Source organism: Pinus tabuliformis, chromosome 8 (genome assembly GCF_031772625.1).
Source record: "Pinus tabuliformis cultivar Carrire ecotype Pingquan chromosome 8, CPIR1, whole genome shotgun sequence".
NCBI lineage: Eukaryota > Viridiplantae > Streptophyta > Pinopsida > Pinales > Pinaceae > Pinus > Pinus tabuliformis.
Window position 1 is genome coordinate 309,540,293 of NC_142294.1, and position 17,457 is coordinate 309,557,749.

The window sequence follows — 17,457 nt, forward strand, 5'->3', positions numbered from 1 at the left end:
AATAAATAAGGTTACCATCTTCTTTCTTAACTTTAACACCTTCCAAGAGATATCTAAGGGTCTTGAATTTGGACAAGAAATCTTCAATGCAAGAAAAATTATTAGGATCCAAAGTAAGCAACTCATTTTCAAGTTGATGGGCTCTAATTTCATTTTTAATCCCAAAAACTTTAGTGAGTTTTTCTAATGCTTCATGAGGAGTCTCAAGTTCTGCAATGTGGAATCTAAGATCAGGAGAAATAGACATCCCTATCAAACCACGTGCTTGATCTTGTCTATTTTCCCATTTTGCAGCCTTGTCTTCATCTTTTGGTTTCTTCTCTTGGTCTGTGGCTATTCTGAAGAGACCTTTACTTCTAAGTAAATCTTCCATGTAGGCTACCCATTGGAAGTAGTTAGTGCTGTCAAGAATGACTTGGCATGGACTTTCCATTTAAAAAAAAAAATGAAGCTGAAGATGCTGAAAGTAAGTGTTCCAATGGATAGATCTCGAAAAAATAGGCGGTTTTAAAAAAAACGGCTCTGAAAAAGGCTTCCGGATGAAGAAGTTATGGCTTTTTGAAAAAAAATTGTTGAAGTTGCCGGCAAAGTGCGCGAATGTGCGGGAATGAAAAAATCCGCCCCCACAAAATGGAGACTTGAACCCAAGACCTCTACTCTCTTAAAATAGCTTTGAACCAATTGATCTATACAAAAAATTGAGAGAGAGAGAGAGAGAGAGAGAGAGAGAGAGCGGGGGGGGGGCCTTGGTTTGCGTGCTTGCCTTGAGAAAGCTCTTTTTCCCTACAAAACACAAAACACAAAACCCAACACGAATATGCAAAGAAAAACGAACCTTGCGGCTCGAAGTTAGCTTTAGCCAAAAAACTAGAAATTTAAAAAAAAATCTCAAAGTTAGCTTTAGCCGAAAAACTAAATATTTTTCTCAATGTTTCTGATTTTCCGAGATCACACTAAGGTGCAGGGAAAAGAGCATACGCATGAGAAAAATCCTTCCTTTCTGTTTCTGATTTGCCCAGATCGCACAGAGTCGCAGGGCAAAGAGCATACGCAGAAATGAAAGGTATAGATCCGGTTAAAAAAAAAGGGCTAAATAAACCGAAACCGAAATAAGCAGAGAGAAAATAACAGTAAACTGCAAAAAAAACACTGTATACCTCCCGATCTGAAAAATGACGCAGCTAGGGCTACCGGAAACCTTTTCGTGTGAAACGAAAGGGGTTCCTCACTGGAACAGATGCTCCGAACGCAACAGAGCAGTCCTCTCGTCCCGAAAGCAGTCAGAAACAGCAGATCTAGGAAACGACAGCCGCATGCAGTTCTACCGGCTTCAGATTTGGATCACCAACGGACGCGGCCCTCAAATAGCTCTGATACCATGTAGGAATTTACAGGGTAAGTTCCTCAGAAAGAACACCAAAAGGACACCGCTCACAACCAGATCTCAAATCAATACACCAGTATTTTTGACGTGGTTAAAACCCTCAAAGTGCAAGGAGGGAAACAGTCCACGGCCTGTCCCAACGTGGGTACTACAAGCAATTTATTAATCAAAGAATGAAAATTTACATAAGCTTCTCTCATGCACGGATTACCCGAACAATGACCCTCCATGCGCTTTAAATAGAACTCATGGACCAATCGGGTGTCAAGCCACGGATCAAGTGTCGGTAATACCGAGGTGAGAGTGAACCGTCGGATCACTACATATCGTGACCGTCGGATTGTAAGTTACAAAATGTACAACGGTAAAGAAACACACTTTACCTAACTCTATACCTAACTCTATACTAGACCAAGTTGAACTTAACTATATCCTATGTGTCGGAATATCCTAACATAAAGCCTCTTACTCCTTATTGTAGCTAGAATTCATCGAAATTAAATCTTGCATTTCATTTAGTTTCAGTAGAATTTTTGGGTCTTTCAAAATATCATTGGTTTCAACTCCATATTCCTATTTTCTAAACAATAGCCTAAAATATATGCTTAATAAGATCAACTAGAAATTTTTATGTTTCTATGGTAGCTACACCCACAATAGCTTAAGTGTATGGCTTTGGTATAGGTGTTGAGTAAATGCTACAAAAAAGCACTAGAATATTGAGTTAGGGAGTCAAATCCATTTACTACATCACATTTCTAGGAAGCTCCTCTTACACAAGAGTCAAGCACAAAATCACATTGGACCTAGTGAACTAATCTTTATGTTATATATAGTGGTGTTGATTTTCACTTATTAGAAATGGTGTTGAAAAACACTTAGAGATCACTTAAGAGGACTACCCTAGATTTTAAGAACCTCTTAGGGGGATTTCAAGTTTATTACCCTGCCCTTGCATGTATGTCCAACTATCAATTATTCCCCTAGATCAAGTTGTTGTAGGTGGTGACCTTATTGACCATAATTCAAAGGATAATACACAAGGTGATGATGAAGGGAAAGTCCTTGTTGTACCTGGGAAAAATGTTGTCTAGACACACACAAGCCTTCTTTGAGGGTACGTCATTATATGTGAGGATATTTGCACCAGGCTTAGACCATTAACAGGGTTGTTAGCATAACTAGTTCTACCCACTCTATCTCTAGCCACTTTTCATATTGATCTCTGCAATGTTAGATTTCATCACTAGCTATTGTGGTTGTTGTGAAAATTTTATATTAGTTTGTATGTTTGCTACTTTAGATTTGTCTAGAATGTGTTTTTTTTCTTTCATTTAACAGAACTTAGTTTAAGTGTGATGGAAACCATTCTAGAGTGTCTCAATCAAGGAACCTATTTTAACAGGGATCCCGGTCTTTTTTCTTGTATTGGAAATGTTGGTCCTCCTTATATAGCTACATTGTCACTTCCCAAATTCACAATAGGTTTACCAGTATGATTTTTTTTAATTCATTGGTCCAAAGCACCCAAGATGCTCCACCTCAACAACACCAACCTCATGTTGACCCTTTTGCTTATTTTCCCATTGTGTCGTCTCCCCCTTCTTCTTCCTCACCTAGTGAAAGTCTTTATGCTAGTAATGAGTAAGCTAAGAAGAAGAAGTGAAGGAAGAATAAGTGAAGGAAGAATAAGAAGAAGAAAAATAATAAATATAGAAACCAAACAAACATTATTGTGAGTGTTGAAAATGTTGAGAAATATTCCAACATACATTGGAAGACAAAATTCAATTGCAATATTTGTAAGGATGACCACCTTCTTAAGGATTTCCATAGTTTTCCTGTAGTTTTAGAAGTATGTTCTATGAATTATCATCAACTTGCTATTAGTACATCAAGAATTTATTATAAGGTTCCCGAGAAAAAGGGTAAGATTAGGTTTCTTGTAGGTTATGCGAAGGGAGTCATAAAAATCACCTTTTCCTTGCATGGATGAAGCCTTGAAATTATTGGAAAACCTTGTTGTTTCTCAGCACCAAATTCCAACTGGTTATTGTAAGATTTCTCCTAACCCATTATAAATTGATGAAGTGATCGATCCAAGCCTGCCATTATTTTATCCCACCCTTCCCTTGGAGAGAGAAACCCATACCACTCAAGTTGATAAATCGGTTGACTCAATTCCATCTTCGATCAATCCCACTCTAGAGAGTGAAGTTGATACCACTTACACTTCTCTTGTTACTTCATATTTTTACCAATACAGTGTATTTCTCTTGTTCCCACAAAACCCCCTCCAAGTATTGTGGCCATTTCCTTCGATTGAAATAGATTGATAGAGCCTCGTATCTCTTCTTGCATGTTCTTATCAATCACTATGCAGACTTGTAATAGGGACATATGTCGCACTATTATAGATGAAGGTACTTTTGTTAGAATTATATCCTCAACTACTTAACAAGCTATGGGTTCCCCTCAACTTATGTTGGTTACTCATAAAATGTTGGCTTTTAACAAAAGAGCCAATGAACATTTATGGATCCTTCCTCAGCTTCCCATTACCTTAGAAGGAAAAACTATATGTATTTATGTTATGGCAATCCAAGGCCCCTTGGATTTCAATTTACTCCTTAGGAGAGACTATTTCTATGCCATGAAATATGATGTGTCCACAGTTTTTCGAATGATATTACTAGTATAAACGAGGTAAAAATATGACATGTGTTCATCAAATAGTTGACTCATTGTCATCGATTATCCGACGCATTTGAGTCATAATTTTCATCAGTGAAATTTCATCAGATATTTGACACTTTACTACTCGTTAGATACTTGATAGGACTAACGTCAGATATTCGATGCCCGCAGTGGCCAAGAATGTGTTTAATCATTGAACATTTTCCAATGGCTTGTTGCCAGATATATGACATCAACCTCGTCGGCTTTCATCAGATATCTGACGATATATTGAGTCTAATCACTAGGGATTTTCTGATGACTTACAACCGAATATCTGATGTCAACCTTGTCGATTTGTGTCGAATATCCGATGAAAATTTGCATTGCATATTCGAAGTCATAATAGCTCATACAACAATAATGTCATGAATCTGATGGTTCATTTCATCTATGGGGAGTTAGATATCTGACAATAGTTTATGATCATGGTCATCGGATATTCGACAGTGACTAATTGAAGCTGAATATCAGGTGATTCTATGAGCATTATAAATATATATAATTTAATCCCCATTCCTGTGGCCAATAAAGCATTCCATAACCAGCATTTGCACCAAAAGGTGCAAAGGGCATGCCGATAGTGTTTTGGGTTTTTTTCCCTTCGAATATATATACAATAACATATGAAATAGAAGGGCTTCTAATGTCTCACTATATCTTGGGGATAGATTGGTCGAATTGGAACAGAGGTTGGGTATCTCTTCAAAAGTCCAATGTGCGATGGTCATTGGATATTCGACGGTGACTAATGGAAGTTAAATATCAGGTGGCTCTATGAGCATTAAAAAAATATATAATTTAATTCACATTTCTGTCGCCAATGAAGCATTACATAACTAGCATTTGCACCAAGAGGTGCAAAGGGCATGTCAATAGTGTTTTGGATTTTTTTTCCCTACAAATATATATACAATAACATATGAAATAGAAGGGTTTCTAATGTCTCACTATAGGTCAGGGATAGACTATTTGTATTGGAATAGAGGTTGGGTATCTCTTCAAAATTCCAATGTGCCAAGGGCCATGAATGTGTGGGATGACATTTTATAAAAAGGGTTGTTACCTAGAAGGAGATTGTAGCTACACATAATCTTCCCTATTTCTATGTGATTAACAATAACTAAATGTATGTTTTTTATGAGCTTTTTTTTATGAAATCTACATGCATTATTGCAGTTGATATTAGTTGAAGCAAACCACCAATTACATCGACAATTGTACATTCTATCAAATTCCAAAATCATTAAAGGTAACAGGTTCCTGTCACAAATTCTTTATGCAATTATGTTTGATCCCTAAGCTTTCTCACCTCGAAATCAAAAGTTTATGCATCTTAGTAGTTGGAGGCCCTATAGTTGAAAATAGGATGCCAAGTCACTATGATAATTGATGTATTAAAAATACGATACTCAACACCAAAAAATGTCATTATAGATATATGATGTACTTAACTAATTTTTCCAAGAGATATAATTATTACCTTCAAATAATACATAACCATATTCAATGGAAAACAATTGATTGAAGCTTTTCTTACAATACAACTCTCGATTGTTCACCCAAAAGGAAAATTGGCATTTCCTTCGTTATAGAAAACTATGCATAAGTGACAAGAAACAACAGCTCTACATCAAGACTTAGTGTCTAGTTTTGTGTCTTAATAGACATAAGCTATGAGCAAGATTTTATATGCACTACACATGAACTTAAAAAAGTTTAATATAATTACTCTCTTTGTTTTATAGAACTGTTGTTAAGAAACCAACTCACAAAAAGATAGAAAAGATAGATCAACTTCAGAATCAGTCTCTTCGAGGGGACAACCTCCTTTACATTACACAAATAAACAATTATTGGATGATACAAATGATAAAACCTCCTTTCTATATATATGATTCTAAGGGGTCATAATATAATCAAATTCAACATAACAATAATAATATAAGGGCACAATAATAACAATATGGGGAAAATAGGGGCACAACAATAACAGTAAGGGCTACAATGACAATAGTAATGGGGGAATCACTAGTATTGTAGGGACCTAACATGCCCCTCTCCTTCAAAAAAGTGTTGTCCTCAATGCTTGAGTAGTTCCAGATGCTTTTGTATAAAATTCTCATCATCCCATGTGGAATATTCAACGGGTAAGTTCTTCCACTTGACAAGACACTCCGAAATTGATCGATTTCATAGCTGTTGCATTCTTGTTTCTATGACTACTTCAGGTTCCAATATGATTTTTCCTTCCTCGACAAGTTCTAGCAATATTGTTTGAACTGGGAGCTTGTCACCAATAACCTTCTTTAAGCAAGAAACATGGAAAATTGGGTGCACTCGGGAAGTTGCAAGAAGCTCTGATTTGTATGCCATAGTACCAATATTTTGCAACACCTTGTACGGACCATAATACTTTGGTGATAATTTATTTTCATTCTTAGCTTGATTGAGGGATTTTTTGTTTATATGGTTGTAGCTGTAGAAATACCCAGTCACTTACATGAAAAATTCTTTTGCTACGATGTTGATCTTCCTGTTGTTTCATTCTATTATGTGCCAAAGTTAGGTTATCCTTTAAGAGTTGGAGAACTTGTTCTTGATGCTTGATGTGATCTTCCACTGCTTGAACCTTAGAATTTTATCTTAAATATGATGTGATGGAATATGGGTGATATCCATAAAGTGCCATAAATGGGGTCATTTTTGATGCAGTATGGAAGGAAGTATTATACCACCATTAAGCTAGAGGCAACCATTTGACCCATTGTGTATGTTTATCAAATACAAAACAATGAAGATATCCTTCCAAACATTTGTTTATTATCTCAGTTTCAACATTAGATTGAGGATGATAAGATGATCTATGAGCTAACTAAGTACGAAGACAAGAAAATAATTCTATCCAAAATTTCCAATGAAAATAGGATCTCTGTCACTTACAATAATCTTTGGGTTTCCATGTAGCTTTTGAATTATTTCCATAAATGCAGTAGAAACAATACTGGCGTTAAATAGATGAGATAATGCAAAAAAGTGTGCATACTTGGTTACTTTGTCAACTACCACCATGATAACACTCTTTCCTTCGAACTTGTGCAAACCTATGATAAAATCCATTAAAACCTCCTCCCAACGTTGACATGGAATGGATAAAGGCTGTAATAGACCGGGGTTTTATTTGTTTCAAATTTATTTTGTTGGAAAACCAAACATTCCACCACATACTTTTGAATATCAGATTTAAGGCCATCCCAAAAAAAAGTCCTTCTTAACCCTGTGGTAAGTTTTTAAAAATCCCGAGTGCCCTCCTAAGCAAGAGGTGTGCAATTCCATAAGAATATTTTGTTTGAGTTGGGAATTCTGGCATAGATATAAGAAATTGTACCATATCGAATAATTTTCCTAGCTAAATGTATCAGATGTACTGGAATCTTATTGTATCTTTTGAATGAGTGCCCACACTTCTTCATCATTCTTCCATTCATCCCTTGCTTCATTTATCCAATCTGGTTGGATAATAGAAATGGCACAAAGCAATGCTTCCAAATCCTCATCCTTTCTTGAGAGTGCATTTGCCACAACATTTTGTTTCCCTTTTCTGTAGATGATTTCAAAGTCATAACCCAACATCTTTGTGACCCATTTTTGCCACTCTTTTGAAGATAATCTTTTTTCTAAAATGTATTTAAGACTATCATGATCCATTTTTACCTTGAAGTGTCTTCCCATTAGGTAGGGTCACCATTTCTTAATTGCATGTAGTATTGCCAACATTTCCCTCTCATAAATAGCTCTATGTAAATAATTTCCTTTCATTGGATGACTTTCAAAAGAAATGGGTCTTTCTTCTTGCATTAAAACAACACCAATTCCATTTCCTAAGGCATCACATTCCACAATACAGGTTTTTGTGAAGTAAGGCATAGCTAAGACTAGTGCTTGGCACATTACCTCTTTAAGATGTTTAAAGGCCTTCATTGCTTCTGGAGTCCATAAAAATGCATATTTCTTCAATAATCATGTTAGAGGTGCTATTATTCTCCCATAATTCTTAACAAAATTGCGATAATACCCTGTCAACCCGAGAAATCCTCGCAGATACTTTATGATTGTGGGGATTTTCCATTCCTTAATGGATTTCATTTTGCTAGGGTCTACCTTAACATCTTGATGAGATACAATATGACCCAGATATTCCACCTCTTGTACTCCAAAGAAACATTTGGAGCCTCCTCCAATAGTTTGAGCACCCTGTCAACATGTTGAACGTGATCCTTCCAAGTTTTGATATAGATTAGTATATCATCAAAAAATACTAACACAAATTTTCTAAGGAAGGGTTTGAAAATGGAATTCATCAAAACTTGAAATGTAGAAGGTGCATTGGTAAGGCCAAAAGGCATGACCAAAAATTCATAATGACCCTCATGAGTTCTAAATGTTGTTTTTAGAATGTCTTCAGCCTTCATTCTGATTTGATGATATCCTAAACGAAGATCCAACTTAGTGAAGTAAATTGATCCATGTAATTCATCCAATGGTTCATCAATGATAAGAATTGGAAATTTATCTTTAATAGTGAGCTAGTTGAGCTCCCTATAATCTAGACACATGCACCATGATCCATCCTTCTTGTGCACCAAACTACTAGAGTAGATAAATAACTTTTACTAGGTTGAATTATACCAGCCTTTGGCATTTCTGCAACCATACGTCCAATTTCACTCTTTGGGCATAGGGATATCTATAAGGCCTAATGTTTGGGGGAACACTTCCCGGAATCAAATGAATAGCATGATCATGATCACGAATAGGTGGGAGACCTTTGGGAGTCTCAAATACCTTGGAATGATTGTCCAAGACTTTTTGGAGATATGGAGAAATAGATGACTTCGATGTGGGAACCTCTGGCGAGAATAATTGTGAAATTACACCTCTTTGTTATTTCTTTAGAAGCTTTGTCATTCCATTAGAGCTGATTATCTTTCCTGGTTTCCCTACGATACCTCTTAATTCCACTTCCTTGCCTTCTGAAGAAAATTTCATGAAACTTTATTGAAAATTAAAAGCTATTGTACCCAAGGATTGTAGCCATTGGACTCCTAGTACAACATCAACACCACCCATTGGAATGGAAAGCATTGGGCTATTCAATACATACTATCCCATGGATAGCTTGATATTATGGCACTTTCCAGAGAAATTTATGGCTCCTCCACTTGCAATCATCACTTGACACTTTGGTGATGGATATAGGAAGTAATTCAATTCCTTGGCTATCTTACAATGAATAAAATTATGGGTACTGCCCGAATCAATCAACACTATTACATTTTTCTTCTTGATATGTCCTTCTATCTTGATAGTTTGAGGAGTGGTCATTCTGGTCAATGCAATACAAGATATGGTCAAATTCATTTCTTCTTTCTCTAGGGTTTGGTCCTAGTGTGTATCCTCTTCTTTTTATGTTTCTTGCTCTTTTTCTTCCTCCTCTTCACAATATATGTAAAATAATTTCTTCTCAACACACTTATGACCTTTAGTATATTTTCTATCACAACTGTAACAAAGGCCTTTTGCTCTTTTTCTTCCAATTGTTGGGGTGTCAACCTTATAGGTTGTGGAAGGCTAGGGGAAAGAACACTTCCATCCTTATAGTTGTGAGTGGTAGGCTTCCTTGTTGCCATAACTTTGCTTTCCATTTTTCTTGCCAACCTGAATGCCTTCTCCAATGAGTCAAGTTCTCAAAGGCGAAACTCATGTTGGATGTTATCCTTTAAGGTCCCTATGAACACATCAATTCTATGCTCCTATGGAATATCTTTTACCCTTATATTCAATTTTTGGAAGTCCTCAATGTCGTCCATTATTGAACCCTGTTGTTTGAGGTTTATTACTTGGCTAAAAAACGTGTTATTTTTTGTATCCTCATAATGTGATATCATTTCTTCCATAAAATTTCCCAAGTGAAAATTTGTTTACGAGAGGAAAGCCATCGATACCACACAAATTGATTTGGTTCCAAATACAAAGTTGCAATGTGTACCTTTTGTGTGTTTTTCACATAATGGAGATCAAAATATTGCTCCATCTGTAGTATCCATGTTAGGGGATCCTTGCCATCAAACTTCCTCATATCGATCTTTGGAACATGGTGGGTCTTCAATACAATGTTAGATTCTATGAAATCATGATTAACATTTCTTTTGTTCTCATCATGAGTTTCCTTTACTACCCTTTCACCATTTGTAAGCATTTCTTGTGGCAACTTAGTCAAATCTATCTTCAAATCTTCCATATCGCCTTTGATTTTTTCTTCTATACCATCCATCTTAGTGTCCATTCCATTCATCTTAGATTCCAGACCATCCATATTAGCTTCCACGCCATTCATCTTTTCTTTCACGCCTTTCTTTAAACCATCAATCTTAGCTTCTATTACCTTTTGTGAGAGTGAAATTTGTTGCACTTGGTCTCGTAATTTTGATATATCATGTTGCATTTCTTCCTCTTCTTCATGAGTCATGCTAGAGATTTTTGTTTTCTTACTAGATGTTTCCATTTTATTTCTTCGGGGCATCAATTAATGATAATTATGCTTAAATATGCCCATTGAATTTCAAACTAATTTTTCAACCCAAACTTATGCAAAATTTTAAAAAGACTACACACCTTTTTAATATTTGTAAAAGCACGATATTGGATTTGTTGTATCTTTGTAATTGTGGATCTCCATGTATAAAATTTCTTCCTATGGTAACCCTCTGAGTCACCTTTCGAATGACACTAGTTTGATCAAAATTGGATTCTCCAAGAAGGAGTTATACCCAGTCTCCCACAATGATCTGATTACATAATTTTTTAGTAGATCGAACTTGTACGACGTGCCACGTCTCACTGTTTCAGTATTCAGATTCTAAAATGCTACACAGACAACTACCATCTGTCCTCTTTCTGTAACTTCTTATGAAATTTCAATCTGATGCTCAGAGAAAAAGTTATGATGATTTTCCCAAAGTCACCTGTTTGGAATGTAATTCAAGAGTCTCTAAAAACCATAACTTCCTTAGATCATATCTCTGCAAATATAGCAATACAAGATTTGAAATTTGGACTTGGGGTTTAGAACGATTTTGGCTCAAATGGGTTTATTTTTCAACTTCTGAAACTGCATAGAGAAAAAGTTATAGTGAAAATTCCATGATGGCCTGTTTGGAGCAACGGAACCCTAGAATCCAAAGCTCTGATACCAAATGTTAAGAAATCAACTCACAAAAAGATAGAAAAGATAGATCAACAACTTCAGAATCAGCCTCCTTAAGGGTGAAACCTCCTTTAAATTACACAAATGAACAATTCTTAGATGATACAAATGACAAAACCTCCTTTCTATATATAGGAGTCTAAGGGGTCATAATATAATCAAAGCCGACATAACAATAATAATATAAGGGCATAACAATAACAATAGTGGGCTTCTATGGGGTACAATAATAAAAATATGGGGACAATAGGGGCACAATAATAAAAAAATGGGGAAAATAGGGGCACAATAATAAAAAAATGGGGACAATAGGGGCACAATAATAAAAAAATGGGGACAATAGGGGCACAAAAATAACACTAAGGGCTACAATGACAATAGTAATGCGGGAATCATTAGTATTATAGGGACCTAACAACTGTTAACTTTTTTTTACAAAAAAAAGTGACAAAAATAAAAAATGGTTCACCGAATTCACCAATAACCTCATTTTGGTTAAATTTTAACAATGTTTTTAAAAACAAATCACTTCATATATGAGTCCAAAGATGATGGTAGAATTCTGTAATTTTAAGACCCACAATTTGGGAAAGCTAGATCATTCCCATTGCATTTCTCCCATGTAGGCACTTCATCATTCTAACTATCCTATTTTTGAAACAATATATGAATTTTATTCTTTATGAGTTTCAAAATATAAATACATAAACTATAGCTCTTTCCTTACACAAGAAAACAATTTGATAGCTCGTTGTGTTATCCCATCAACACCATATGATAAAGTAAATAAGTAATCGACAAAGTCAATTGCATTTTTGAAATGAGAGGGGAAGGCACATATCATAATATTTCTCTAAATTGATGTGATCATAACCTCAAGGTCATCATCATAAAATATTTCATGGTTGTCTCGATCATTAGTTTATCCCATATCTGTTGACAATCATAGAAACAAAGGCACGTGAAAATGTCAATCAAAAGGCCAACTGAAATTTGAAATAAGGTCTAAAAAAACACATTAATCATATTAATAATAACTAAAATAAACATTCTGACATGAGTTTCTATGTCCTACCATCCCTTAGTCTCTTAACATTATAAATGGTTGACCATTGGAGGACGATATGCTTCAGGAAAATCATAATAGACTCAAGGAAAATACCAAAAAGAATCAAGTGAATCTAGAATTGGAGAGATAAAATAAATTTATTTCACTAACTTACTATAACCAAAGCATGGTAAAACTTATAGGAATAAAGAAAATGGAAGTGTTTGAGAAATTGGGTGCCATGAGTATGCAACAAGAAATACATGAGATTGAAGTCACTTCATGAGAACACTAAGGTTCCTATCTCTTTGTACATATCAAGGTTTCAAGGCTTATGTTGTTGTATGTGGCCCCTTGTAACTCTTACACTACAAAATATGAGATTTTAGAAGTTTGTAGTTGTCAACAACTGGTAATACATAGAAAATGATAGATATCACCTAGGTCCACAAATATTTCTAATGAGAGTTTGATTGTTGATTATTATGAGAAGGTGTTAGCAATAATTGACCTGGATTTAAACAGGAATGGAAATAAACCATCTAGGGTGATGGTAGCTTATCTTTGAGAAGAGATGTGGCAGCTACATGCCTCTGAACTATCTTACAATGAGGCTCAAGGGCCTTTTTATTATTGAACAATAAAAGAAAACCCTAAACAACCAAAACCCTAATCCGAGGAGATGTAACACCAAGAGTTTATGGGCCCCGTTGGGGTGAGTTGGACAGCCAACTTCCCAGAGTCGTGACTTGGTCATATTATCTCCATTTGACATGCATGATAGCCTGTTGGAAAGATCTCTCCGAGGGAGTATGATGGAAAAGATGATTTTAGATAGAAAAACGTTGGTTGTAGATTTCCAAAAAAATGTCGTTTGGGGCCTCAAAACAAAAAAACATCGTTTAGGGCCTCAAAACGGCTCCATAAGTTGAGGAACTGAAAAACTGCTAAAAATAGTAAACTATGCTACAATTAAGGAAAATGAAAAACTGAAAGAATCAATGGTGGGGGTCCAAGTGGAATTGGCAGGTGAACACCAATATCCACCTGGATCATTCCTCCCCCCTTAGGAAGCAATGGTCCCCATTGCGTTGAGTTCCTCCATGAGATGAGGGAACTTCTACCAAACTTGGTCCCTGATGAGCCAGTTGCCTTAGTGAAGGAGTTGACAATGTTAGATGTGTCTAGTAATGGTGGAAAGTATGGCCGAAGGTGTCCACAATAAACACTGGGTGCAAGCCAAGGAATGGGGGAATGCTTAGCTCAAATTCATTGTCTCCCACAGCCTTGGTAATGGTGTAAGGACCAAATCGAAGTGGTCTGAGTTTCCAATAGGCTCCAGTAAGGCGTTCCTTTTGCAAATGCAACCAGACATTGCCGCCCACTTGAAACTTGTGTGGAACCTAATGTTGATCATGTCGCTACTTGTACTTGGCATTTGATTTCTCCAGAATGTCATGGACCTACTAGCGAATATGTTGGATGTCCTCAATGAAGTTGTTTGCCTTATCTGTTTTGGATTGGACATGAGCCGAATATGTGTGAGTAGCTACAAATGGCATGGTTGTTGGAAATAATACTGAGAGGGGGGGTGAATCAGTATTATCAAATCAATTATTTTTATTTCACACCCAGATCATATATGCTACTTCAGTTAGAGAAAACCGCGTATATATGCAACTACAGATAAGGAAACCAGCGTATACCATGCAGACTTATAATTTAATTTATTCTACAGATTTTGATCATTAATCTGTGCATCAGAATCATATAAACAGTAACCAGAAACAGTAAGACAGAGTAGAAGACAATCACACACAAGAACACAAGATATAAGGTGGAAACCCAATGTGGGTGAAAATCGCCTGCTGCAATTCGTCTCTATCTTCTTTTAATTAGAGACTTCTTTTTACAATGTTTCTGTACAGGTGTAGACTTATACCAGTACGCAGGCTTCAACCTACATAAGGCTACAACCTTCTCTCATTTTCCAGCCTCTCCTGGAAGGGAGCAACAACCCCCTTAGCTCTTGTACTAGCTATGGTACTAGTACGTAGGTGTTGACCTACAGAAGGCTACAACATTCTCTTTCTTCCAAGGACCACGTTTAATAAATTTTCAGACTGGATCCATGAATAACATCAATCAAACATCAAGAATCTCAGCATCAAACAATCTCCTTTTCACCAATTAAAACTGAAACAAGTAGACACTTCTCTGACAGCTGTACCTAGATCACAGTAACAGTAACCATGCACCAATTCTGAACCCAGATCATTGCAGTAATCAACAGAAGCAGCTAGAACATAATTTAAGAGACGTACACTACTTCAATATTCAGAAACCTACGTGCATACACTTTTGTGTTAAGACCAACCTGCGTATACACACTTTTGACTTACAGAAACAATGTGTATACGCACCTTTGCTTCACTGAACCTACATGCAGATCTATAAAGATAATTCACTCCTTCAAATATTCAGACATTAGTTAACCCAGATTATCATATTTATAGATCAATCGTGCGCCACATATAACAGATCAAAGTCATACAAAGATACTGTTACTCAAGCCTTAAGATTTTGACCCATCAATAGAACTTATCCTTTTCTTTGCACTTGAGTTCCTCCTTTATTCAGATCTAGTTCTACACCTTAACCTTAATCACCAGTATTCCAGATCTAGCACTTTATTGGATATTCAATAATTCAGATCCTGACCTTGCCTAATGATCTCCTTCCTCTTTTATAGTCTTAGTCATAACAAATCAATACCATGGACCCAACACTTGGGATCAACACTTTGGACGAGATACCATGGTCCAAAACCATAGTTTCAAATACCAAGGACTAAATACCACGGACCAACCATAAGTTCTCCCACATGTACACACTTTTTCTTGCGTGAAAGTGCGTGTATACGCATACGTGACTTTGGAAAGTCTAACCCGCATGTATACGTGGATTGATCACGATGAACCTGCATATATATATATATATATATATATATATATATATATATATATATATATATATATATATATATATATATATATATATATATATATATATATATATTTATATATATTATATATATATATTATATATATATATATATATATATATATATATATATATATATATATATATATATATATATATTTCCTTCATTCTGAGAGCCTGAACTGAGATCTGTTACCAGAGTGAGTTTCCATCAAGGACAACACCTATGTCATAGCACCAAACTTATGTCATAATGCCAACAATCTCCCCCTTTGGACTTGATGGCAACCCCAATATCCTCAAAGTCATTCTCCCCCTTTGTCATCAAGGGCAAAGGGTTATGCTCCCCCTGAGTACATGCTGAAATCTCTGCTCTGCTGAGCTGACCATGCTCCCCCTGACTGTAGGCAAGATCTACAATAAGATGTTCTTCAAGAAGAACCATGACTTATACATCATAAAAGACCTTCCTATCACCAAAAGACTCTATACAAACAACCATCACCCAAACAAGTGGGGATCATCCACCCAAACAAGTGGGGATACATCAAAAGTTTACATATGACAACCAAGTGGGGAAACCAAAATAGATCATTACATGACCTTGACAATAAAAGATATACATGACATAGAGATGAAAAATTTAGAGCAAGACTATGAAAGTTACCAATAACAAATATCAGCAGCATCATTATTCAGATCAACAACCATGTTCTCCTTCTGCACCTGATCCACCTGAAACCAAAAACAGCTTGTGTACACGAACCAAGAGTTTCTAATGTAATGCCAACAATGCATTATTAGAAGTATATCTACTCCCCTGAACCTGTGTCAGACCCATATCAGACTTTCTTCAACCAGAGACTGTCCCCACTGATTTCCTTCAAACCAACATATACGCGACTATATCTACATAAATCTACGTATGTACGTGTATCCTCCTCATGAAACTTGCGTACACCCACTTTTCTTTGAAACAGACAGGTTTCAATAGCAAGATGATGCATCAACTACTCCCAGGTTCTGTCTGAGGTATTCAAAAGTTTCCCTGGGCAGTGGTTTGGTGAGAATATCAGCAACTTGTTCCTTAGAGGGAACATACTCCAATTTTACCTTTTGTTCCAGCACTTGCTCCTGGAGAAAATGATACTTGATCGGTATGTGCTTAGTCTTTGAATGCATGACAGGATTCTTTGAGATACTGATAGCACTTGTATTATCACAAAAAATGGAGATAGGTGGAGTACAAGTGATTTGAAGATCTTGCAATGTTTTCATCATCCAAAGGAGCTGTGTGCAGCAAGATGCAGCAGCTACATATTCTACTTCAGCTATAGATAAAGCAATAGAACTTTGTTTCTTGCTGAACCAAGATACTAATCTAGGACCCATGAAGAATGCACCACCACTAGTGCTTTTTCTGTCATCCACGCTTCCTGCCCAATCCGCATCTGTATATGCATGAAGTGTGAGATCTGTATCTCTAGGATACCATAAGCCATAGTTTTGAGTTCCTTGAAGATACTTGAAAAATATCTTAACTACCTGAAGATGAGTTTCCTTTGGATTTGCTTGAAACCTTCCAACTATTCCCACTGCATGCATAATGTCTGGTCGGGTACCTATTAGATAGAGTAGACTACCAATCATGGATCTATAGGTTGGTTGATGTACTACTGCCGATTCATCATTTGCGCTGAGGCTGCATCCTGTCACCATAGGGGTACATACTGGTTTCGAATCCTCCATCCCATATTTCTTCAAGATTTGCTTGAGATACTTGGTTTGTGATAGAAAGATGCCATCTTTGTTTTGTTGGACTTGTAAACCAAGAAAATATGTGAGCTCACCAAGCATAGACATTTCAAACTCTTTCTGCATTACTAAGGCAAAATTTTGACTCATGTCTTCTTCATTGCTACCAAAGATGATATCATCAACATACACAACAAGTATTAGCAACTTATCATTGTCAATTTTTATATAAAGATTGCTATCAGTTGATCCTTTTATAAAACC